The sequence below is a fragment of the Notechis scutatus genome, chromosome 5 (genome assembly GCF_049901735.1).
Source record: "Notechis scutatus isolate UNSWTSFEM ecotype Mainland chromosome 5, rNotScu1.2, whole genome shotgun sequence".
Classification (NCBI taxonomy): Eukaryota; Metazoa; Chordata; class Lepidosauria; order Squamata; family Elapidae; genus Notechis; species Notechis scutatus.
Window position 1 is genome coordinate 85,088,076 of NC_142013.1, and position 11,243 is coordinate 85,099,318.

Consider the following 11,243-nt stretch of genomic DNA (forward strand, 5'->3'; position numbering starts at 1 on the left):
TTGGTAAATTGCTATCATGCATGCATTCACCTAATTATATCCATGTTTTGTGCATTATTTCCAAAGCCGTTTTAATTTGCCTTTTGGGAAGCAAGAACACATCCACCCACCAGTATCTAGCTACAGAGGTGGGAAACTATGGCCCTTTTATGACTTGTGGACTTCCAGAATTCCTGAGCCAGCAGGAATTCTAGGAGTTGAAGTCCACAAGTCATAAAAGGGCCATAGTTCCACATCTCTGATCTACAGTGGTCAATCAATGCAAAAGTAAAAAATAAAAACCTGCATGGTTGTTAACACTGTCTTTTTTTATTCTCAGATACAATAAAAAAGAGTGAATTGTTATTTTTAATTTGTGTTCCACACTAAACTCTGATCCATAAAACTATAGTTTTGTATATTGCATGTGCTACTAATGTGCTCAGCCATTATGGAATATTTTCTTGAATAACATTTCCTTTCTCCTCAATAGCAGAGGGAAACAGAGAAATGCTGTCACATTACTGAGATCCAGTACACGCCAAAGATTTTCTTCATTAGCTGATTACATTTATTCCCTCTGCTGCTTTTCCATAACTAGTGACTTTTTTCCGTTCATTGGATGTATCAAGTCATTCTCTCTGCATTATTTTTGCTTCTCTTGTAGACCAATACCAATGCAGCAAAAATTCTTTGATTTGTAGTAAAGAAATTAGTTTTGGTCAGAATATAATTTTTATTGAAATGTGAATTATACATTAGATAATCCATCAAAAGTTAATTAAATATCTTAATATGTAATATTCTTCTCTCAGCAGTCAAAAAATTTTACAGCAATAATTTGAATTGAGAATTCAATCTGAGAGGAAAAGCTGGAAAGATGGCTTGTATTCTTGAAAGTGAAAATTACTAAGGATAATCAGAAACATTTTATGCTATTCACAAATAACTAAATCATCAAAAGAATGATAATTTTCAGTGAGTTATAAAATTAGAAGAGATTCATGGACTCCATTATTTCCCTAAGCTGCTGCCATTTTTCCATTACTTTCCTGCGGAATGAAGTATTTTCCAAGTGGAGTCTAGATAGAAAATGGCTGGTACTATTATATGAGCATTGCTGAATCACGGCATTAGAGAAACAAAGAGACATCCTATTGGCTCCAGTAGAATTAACATCATAGCAAAATAGGCAGTGCATGTGTTTAAAAAAAAACATAAAAGGAAACCAAATTAATTTTACCCGTAAATTTAAATGCTTAAATTAATCCTAAAATTGTATATGTATAAATACCCTTGGTAGTCTATTAAAAGGCATTTTAAAATTGAGGGAGGAGAGGGATAGTAAACTAACCAATTACATATTTTGATTAAAATCTGTAAATTTGTGGAAACTACAGTTTAAATTGCTGCTAAAAGAAAAAAAATCATCAGGATTTTGAATATTTACATTTTTCACCAGTTTTTAAAAGGTTAATTTACAATCAATATGCAAATTTTCTTTAATACTAATCTAATACATATAAGATAACAAATTCAATTGGCTCTATTTATATTCAATTTTTTTTAAACCTGTAATTTCATTTCTGTCTATGAACTGAATCATTATTGGCCAACTGTGTCCAACAAACATCCTCACCATATGTTCTGTTGGTTTCGAAAAATATAGCCTTATTGCGAAGCTTATCAAATTAAACAAATTATAAATGCCCAGAGATTGCTACAAGCCATGGATTGTTACAAGCCATAGATGGGCATTTCAACATGTTGGTTATGTATTTAACCAGTGAAGCTAGTTAATTGTATTACTTCCACTCCTGTACTGCTGGACATGGGAAAATGGTAGGACAAGAAATAAAATTTATCAAATACTATAGAAGCATGACCTGATTTTACAAAAGAAAAGATGCATGAATCTCTTATTGTATTTCTCTCCTCACTTAAATTAGCTCCAGTAATCTTCCATTAGTTACAGAGGGAGAAATGTAAAATTTCTCTATTTTTATTTTCCTTTACCAAAGCTAATTACATGATTGATATACAGTATACTGTCATGCGTTTTTTAAAATAATATTTATTTTGGATTTTTAAAAAATCAACAATAGTTTTTCAGTGCAACATGTGGGTTATTCCTGACTGTATCCAGTTAACAAAATATTTTTTAGGTGTAAAGGTCAATATTCCAAAGTATTCCTTTCTTTCCCTTTATGTGTGTGTATGTGTGTGTGTGTGTGTGTGTCGAGATTTCCTGAAGGGTATTCTGCAAGCTGTATTGTTACAACTTCTAATATTAATTTATGCAAATATGTATTTCTAGGAGTTAGTAATACTGTATATACATGTTGCTTTTAAATATTTATATTTTGCATCTTGCAGAACCCAGGTAGCACTTCATAGACAACAGCAGATCCATATTTCATATTTAAGTTTTATGATCATCTTCCTAAATATCATTTTCAGATTTCAAGATAAGAAAGAAGAACATATTGTGAATTCATCACACAATACTGCATTGTAGAATAGGATAAACCAAATTTGTGTATAGAAAGGCTCAATGTTTGAAATGTCCTGACTGATCTCGTAAAGGAAATGATTCAGCATATTATTCACACTTCTCACTTAATATATTTTATCAGCATCTATTATTGCACTAGATATTTTTAGGAGAAACATCTCATCAAAATGTCCAAGCAGAATTTTCCATTAAAAAAACACTGCAATCTTTATGATCCTTATTCCATATCTATGATCATTGAAACAATACAAAGAGTCACAGAAACAAAGTAATGTTAAACACTGGGTTATTTTTTCATGTGATGGAAAAGTCTGTAACTTGTGCTGGTAGCTGACCATCATTCTATATCGTACATGCTCTCAATTCACCCAGGCATAAAAACTCAGAGGTTTAACAGAAAAACAGAGGGAGCAAACAAAATTCTATTAAGCCTATGAACTTTTTCTATGTTGGCCTTGTACTCATAAGATTGGATCATGTCCTTAAACTTTTCATTAGCATTATTTCTATATTTATTGATGGAAAATTGTCATGATTCTGATGTGGCTGTTAATTCTAGCAAAACTGAAAAGCTATTTTTGCTCCAGGACTGCAGTACCTCTTGATACTTCTGATTCAAACACGAAACAGGTAAAATACTCTATTAAAAGACTTCTTCAGATCAAAATAGCATCAGAAATGAAAATAAGCTGCCATTTGCTCATTTTACTTACCATGAAACTCCAGAATGAGTTCATTGTAGCTGCTCACGGTAGTACAAAACTTGAAGTTCCAAGGCTTTGCTTACTTAACAATAGTAACAAAAGTAGGTAAAATCATCCTGTTGTAACTCCTGTTACATAGCTCCAATGCTTAGGGAGGTAATTCTAAGTAAGCTTTAAAAAAAATACTTCGTTTCATTAGCGACAAAACTGGTCATTCTTATGTTATGAATATTATGAAGACTGAAATGAATGTAAACTTGAAAGATATTAATCAAATACTTTTAACAGTTTGAATTTTAGTTATTTATTTTCATAGAGTGACCATTAATATTTAATAAAATATTAAAACATTTAATATTTTAAGTCATAGGCAGAAACATGGTCAATTACCTGTTTACACTTTGTGCTGATTTGATCCAGTAAAATGTGTCAGTATATAATTGTAAGTCTGCTATTTAAACAGGGTAATAGTTATAGTTATTATTTATTAATGTATATTATATATAAATATATATTGTCTGTCATAAATATATTTTAAAAATGTTTAACTCAAATAAGGGTTCCGCTGTCAATATCTTGGTTTCTCTCTGCATGTACAGCAGTATATTAATATCCAGAAATTCAGGAAAAAATATCAGATGTTGTCTACTTTGGCTTCATTTTTGTCTAACTATTTAAAAATATACACATTTATTTTAACATTAAGCAGTGTGCACTGTGTATGATTTCTACAATGCAATATATTGAACTAAATTGCTCTATTGGTAAAAATTTGCAAAGTTATTAGGATGTGATTATTGCTAATTTTTCAGAATGTATCCCAAATAGGTCTCACAACTTACAACAGATATTTCATTTCAAAAAGAGAACCCCCTAAAATTACCATCTTCATCAAGATTATTTTGTAATCTTACAGAATCCAGTAAAATATCTTAGGTTGCAAAAATAATAGTAATTATTATTTTCTCAAGGATATTTAATACAATATTCATCCCTAAGCCAGGAACCTGAACAAACCAGTTATAACATTCTAACCGCACTTCTCTTTAGACATACAATGAATAACCAGGGTTCTTTGCCAAGTACATGGAAGCAGCAGCCTAACTTTTTTCCTGAAGTTATTTTGGAGAAGTTCAACTATTTAACTGTATTAACAAATTGATATGTTACTGAGACTATTTTGCACACATGTATTTGTATCTGTATGTAAATAATCTAATAATCTAATCAGGCATGAGGAAACAACCTCATGCTGAGGAATATCTTAGCAAATATGTAAGGCTGGTACCAGAAATCTGAACAAATACCTAATGATGTTATTCAGAAAGACAAGACATTGCACATGGCACTGGACCTTCAGGATGAAATTGGAAGATAGGGATTTAAGAAATTTTTCAGCAACATTGTAGCGACCACCATTGTTGTGAAGCACCTCCTCGGCACAGGAAAACGTAAATAGGCATATAATACATAAAGTGTTCAAACTTATTTAAGCTAAAGAATTCTTTACCTCAGTGACAGTTTGGTGGTGCAATCAATGACTCAAAAGCAAGATATTTTCCTTTAGGATTGATGAAGTTAATATTGCATAACATTAAATTTACCCCATCCAATTTTGCCTCAGCTGTTTAAGAGACTATTCTTCCTTTTCTTATTAATACAAATATCCCTAGCACCCACTTTCACCCCAGAAACTATGTTAGTAACAAAGTCTAAAAGCCTAGTAGTAAAAAGGTTTACATATTACATATTACCAAATAGGATATTTACATGTCTTACATTTGCATATTACATATTACCAAATATAATTGAAATGGTAGAGAAAGAAGCAAATCCTGTGCTAATCTGTTATAGGTCTTATTTATCATGCTCAGTCAACAGGAAAATCTAGACAGTAAGACTGATACGCGATGACCTGCTATAAATAAGTAATATGAAGAAAATTGTTTATCCAACCAATTATTCTTCCACTGGTCTTGGCTAAACATTCTCATACATTTTTAGCCAATGCCCTATAAGTACGTATCTCCATTATATAACAAGCAAAAGAACTGAATCATGGCTAGATTTTATGGTAGTTCTACGACTAAGCCTGAGGTGAAGCATAAATGTTACATGCAGGGGTGGGATTCAAATTTCTTAACAACTGGTTCTGTGGGTGTGGCCTAATTTGTGGGTGTGGCTTGGTGGTTATGTGACTGGGTGGGCATGGCTTGTATGTAAATATTATAAATATTTCTGTAAATATTGAATTTTTTATTAAAAAAGAGCAACTTTTACCCAAAATCAGGCAAAGCAGGCAGGCAGATTGAGTTGCTCACATAATCACAGATTCACTCAGAGATCTATCTTTCTGCAATCTGCTACCCGAGTCTGTCTCATAAAATATTCTAGCAAGCAAACTCAGAAAATTAACTCAGAACACACTATGTATGTAAATATTGAATTTTTTATCTAAAAAAAGAGCAACTTATACCCAAAATCAGGCAAAGCAGGCAGGCAGATTGAGTTGCTCATAGAATCACAGATTCACTCAGAGATCTACCTTTCTGCAATCTGCTACTTGAGTCTGCACTGAAAAATAGAAGCTTCAGTCCTAAGGAAGGTTCAGCTCTGCTTTTAGATTAGCTCGAAAGCAAGAAACCCAACGATTTCCAACTTTTTAGCTAATCTAAATCTCCTGGGACAGCAGAACAGCTGATGGTTGGGGAGGGGAAAGGGAAAAATAGCAACTTACCAAATGCAAGCAAATTTGCCAGGTAAGGAGTGACTGGGTGGGTAGGGGAGGGGCCAGCCAGTGGCATGTGATTTGCCGGTTCTCCGAACTGTGCAGAATCATAACAACTGGTTCTATAGAACTGGTCCGACCAGGTAGACTCCCACCCCTGGTTACATATTTCTGGCTCACAGATCAGGCACTTTAACCAAAACCTACGCATTTTCCAACCTCTCAGTGTACAGTTTACATCACACAAACAAACAAACAAATCTGTCATCTCACAGGCCCAAATCTAACCTGGCTAACTTGCCTTTGAAAATCATCTTGCCAGTTCTTAGGACAGTGATGAACATGCCCTAAATAATACTAGATAATTTGGTCTAGTCATTCTTTTCATTTAATGTCCCAAATATTAAGCTGAGGACATTGTGGGAATTAAAAAGCTTCATTTGCCTGGAGATCCAGACCAAAATTCAGAGAAGGTCAAAATTACAATATCTAATAAGCAACAATGGAAATTAAACTATATCTTCTTATTTCATACCTTTTTCTTACTACATGTTTTATTACTACATATTCTATAATCATCTTCATTTAACGACCCCATAACCCCTTGTGGGATGGAGTCTGGGCAACTGAATGGAGCTAGCGGAGTGTTTTAATGGCCGGATGCCCTTCCTGTCACCAATGTGTTTTGTTCAGCAGATATATTCTCAGTGTGCCCAGAGAGAGATATATCTGCCTCTACCTAGAATGGAACTCACAGCCTCCTGATTGTGAAGTGAGAGCTCTACCTCTAGGCCATCACATCACTCATACTACATGTTCTATAATGCAAACTAAATTTAAATATGTCTGCCCTGTCTCACTCACACATGCACACACTACAAGGATTTGAAATCTTTATTGAGACTTCACCAGCCATGAACCAGAGCAAGATCCAATGAATTCAGTTTCCCATGTCATGAAAAATATAAAGCAAGTCCAGGAAAGACAAATTCTCAGTCCAAAACACAAATCCCACAAAACAAAATGAATTCCAAAGCCCACCAGGCAACATCTAAAATCCAGACACAGAACCAAAGACGAAGTTCCAAAGCAACATATACAATGGCTGAACAAAGACACAATTTGAAATGGAAGAGTTGTTCTCAATATCACTCTGTTCCGCTTGCAAGGATAAATAGCTATCAGACAGAGCAACTCATTAGGAGGGAAAGCCTCCTCCTCACGAGTAGCTTCACTGACCTCCATTGCACCTCTCCCCTCTTGGCCCTGTGTGCTCTAGGACCAGGCAGAGGAGGAAGTTCCTCCTCATCCCTGCTCATCAATTGTACTATGTCCCTTTTCCACCCTCTACTTCTGGCTGGCCTTCCAAGGCTCTTGGCTGCAGCTGCAGTTCTGACTTTCCATTGTCAGCCAGCTGTTCATCCAAGCACTCCTGTGGCCCTTTTGAAGTTCCTGGTATCTCCAACTCTACTTTATCCATCCACTCCTGAATCAGAGTTCTCCTCTTCTCCTAGATGATCTGCCACATTCCGCTCCCAAGTTCCTGTAGTAGGCACTTCCTTGTTGACTAAGCCCACTTCAGTACCATCCATTACAATATTCCCCCCAAGCATGACCCATCCCCCTAGGTCACCCTGCAGACCAGGTTTCTGTCTGAGGTGAAATTTGGAAGTGGAATTGAGGGGCCAGGCATAATGTAAATCCTCTTAAAAACTGATGTAAGATTTGCAGCTCCTGAAGGAAGTCCTGAAGGATGGCACAAGTGAGTCAGACATGGTCAGGAGAAACAGGTATGGGGAAAAACCACAGTTGGTCAGAAATGGAGTCATCTGTGTGGATGCATGCTGTGGATTGTTGTGTGCAAATTCAGCCATCGCCTACAGATCCACTCAATCATCTTGCTAGAAGTTGGTAAAAGGAATGTAAGTACTGCTTCAGCACTGCATTCATTCCTTTTATGCCTCCATCAGTCTCTAGATGATGCATCAAGGTTAGGAATGCTTTCAGGCTGGCTAGGAGCACCCAGCAAACTTGGCCCATAAAACGGATCTCCAAGTCTGTCACATTCTCCAAATTCCATGTGGAATGATTAGCTCATTTTTGCAGTCAACCAAACTTTCCAAAGTTCAGCAGTAACTCTTAACTAACATTTCTCCTTTTAAAAAGTTTTATATATAGGGTTACAGTATTGCTTCTTTTATGAATAATTTATGGGTGTTGGACTACTCCAGGAAGATGAAATCTATGACAAATTCACATTCAGCCAGGAAAGCTCACTTACATTCACAATGTTACAGCCTGACTAATGTTATAGGGTTGTGGTGGGAATAAAACTAGAAGGGAAAATGCTTTCAATTCAGAGAGGAAAAAAAGAATATAACTCTAAAATTAATATAACAAGCAACAATGTTGATTGGGTTTCACAATCAACTTAGATATCACAGAATGGACAAAACCTTACTCCTCAGCATTTTGTTAAGTCTGCTTACAAATAATCCTTTATGATGTGCAAGATGCTGATGGCCAGGATTATTATTATTTTTTGCAGTTGCAAACTGTAAGTGCCCCTAGACAAATATTTCTCCATGGGGCTGTTGAGAAGCAAAGCCTTAATAAGATAATAACTTATAAACACAGAAAACCTGCCTGGGGTCAGACAACCAAATGGAAAGACATCCTACAATTGCATTTCTTTTCAAGTATACTTTCCAAAGTTCAGCTATGCTTGTTTTTTTATTTCAGCCAGACAATGAAACATGCACCAAAGACTGGATGAGAGAAAAGTTCCATCAGCCAAGAGTGAAAAATTATTCTGCACCAGTGGCTAGGATCGTATTTGCTAAAAACTGGAAAAATGAGAAAATACCAACACAGGAGGAAGTTATTAAGAAAATAATGGAATGTGCTGAAATGAGTAGATTGACATTTGAAATCAGAGAACAAGAAGATAAACAATTTTATAAAATTTGGGATCTATTCTATCAATGGTTAGACAATAAAAATGGTAATGAAATATGTAGATTTTTAGAACATAATGAATATATAAAGATGTATTTTTTAATTATATCTACAAAATGATTATAGGATAGATTTGAGATGGAAATATGAACTGTCATAAAATAAATTAAGTAAAATATTGATTATTTTGTAAAACATGAATGAATAATAGTATAGTCAAATGACTGATTAACAATGATGTTAATGTATTTAGGAATATTTGATTGACAATATGAGAACATATACAATGTAATTCTAATTGAAGACTATGAAGTGGAAGCACAAAACAATTTTTAAACCAACCGACACACTGTACATACATATATGGAAGATGGTTTGATCTTTTTATGTTGTGTTTGTTTATGTTTGCCTTTAAAAAAAACAATAAAACTTTTTTTAAAAAATTCTGCAGGACTTCAGCGGGGATGCTGACTTGTAGAGATGAGTCTCTTATTGCTGCTAAGATGCTTTTTAGTTACTTACTTAATAGCAATAAAAGCCAAGATATGATCACATGTATTCTGTTGGCTATTTATTATACATTCATTTTCCCTCTCTCAGCCTGAAGTGCAGTGACGTTCAGCTTCAGTAAGACTGTCAAAATATTGATGTTCCTTCATGATCTTTTCACACTGAATAAACAGAATTGCTATTCTTTGAGGATTTTGTTAAATTAATCTTGCTATGTTTGCTGAAAGATATACATCTCATGGGGTAGTTTTGATATTATTTCTTGGATTATTTAATGTGATGCATGAAATGAACATTACATATAGAAATAAGGCTGGATCCAAGAAAAAGGCACACCTCCACTCTTCTTCTCCAGTCTCTTTGGTTCAGTGATGGGATTCACAGACTCTTTCTGAGCAAAACTACATTCTCAAACTGTTTATGCCAACTTTTCCTTTTGGGGAAACACTGCCTTAGTAAATTATACTAATCTATACTAATTGAAGGCCACCTGCCCTTTCTTGATGTTTCTTGATGTATTAGACTCTATTTCCCATCATTCCTATGACTCCCAAAAGCCTCATCATCTTAAATAGAGAAAGCATATATGCTGAACAGCCATGCAACTTTTACTCAATAGCATTAGAACTTTCAGAAGGATAGATCCAACTGTTAACAAAGGAGATGTCCTTCACCAATATCAAATATGAAACTTCATGTGTGATAATATTGTCACATATGCTTCTTGTTTTTCAACTCATTTGCTTATGCTATTAAGTCAACTGAACATGCAATATCTTTTACTCACATCATATACAATATGTTCTTCTCAAGTGTTCAGCTTTAGCAAAAGAACCTCATGAGCGTGAATTGATCTACCTAGTTAAGCACTCTTGATCTCACTGGTTAGACTTTTTTTTTTGCTAGCTTAGCCCAGTCCAGCTCAGAAATGATGAATGCAAAGAATAGGGTTATGACTGGCTACAAAATCCAGATATTAGATGGCAGAAAACAGATACATAATACTTTAATTTATTGTCTTTTGGTTGGTAGCACAGTCAGCCAGATGTGGCAAGTTTATCCATCTACTGAATCCTTCCCAAGGACCTGGAATAGGCAGATGTTGTTTGATGGGATGTAAATTCAAGCTGCCTTTTGTAAGTAATTGATGGTGATTTTGTCAATGCCATTGCTTGCTTTAGAATAGTACCCAAGGGACTTATTACCGCTGATACTATCTTTGCATTCTTTTGCCACAGTCATTTTATTTCTATTTGCGGGTCTTTTTATTTGTGATTTTCTCCAATTCTATTCTGCTCTCTCCATATTCTGCAAAATCCATTATCCAGATATTTTGTTTTCCTTATCAAAAATTGTTAAGCCTGAGGTGTTATGTTTTAGCATTTTTATTATATACTGTACATAATAATGTGAAATCACAGCTGCCAGTTCTTTAGACTGTGCCTTCATAGACACTGAAGTCCTCCCAAGAATATAGGTTGTTGTAATGTATCAGTACAGTATACGTGCAGATTCAGCAACATTGCCTTTTGTAATTGACAGATGGAAATTTTGTCAATATGTAGATTTTCTAAGTGCTGTCCAGTATACCATAATTTTTAAACTTTGATTTTCATATCCTGACACTTGGTAATCTTTTTCTGTAATCTTCTACTCTACTTAATCTCCTGTATTGCCATTTCAATTGAACCATAGTTAAATCTGGGGTATTTTATGCTAAGGCTTTATCAGTTTGCATTAGGAAATCCCACAATATTTTAATCTATTCATTTTGACTACTTTTTCAACTCTATGTTCTCACCAATTTTTCACTACTGGCACATAAATTTTACAGATGTTCCAGTGAATT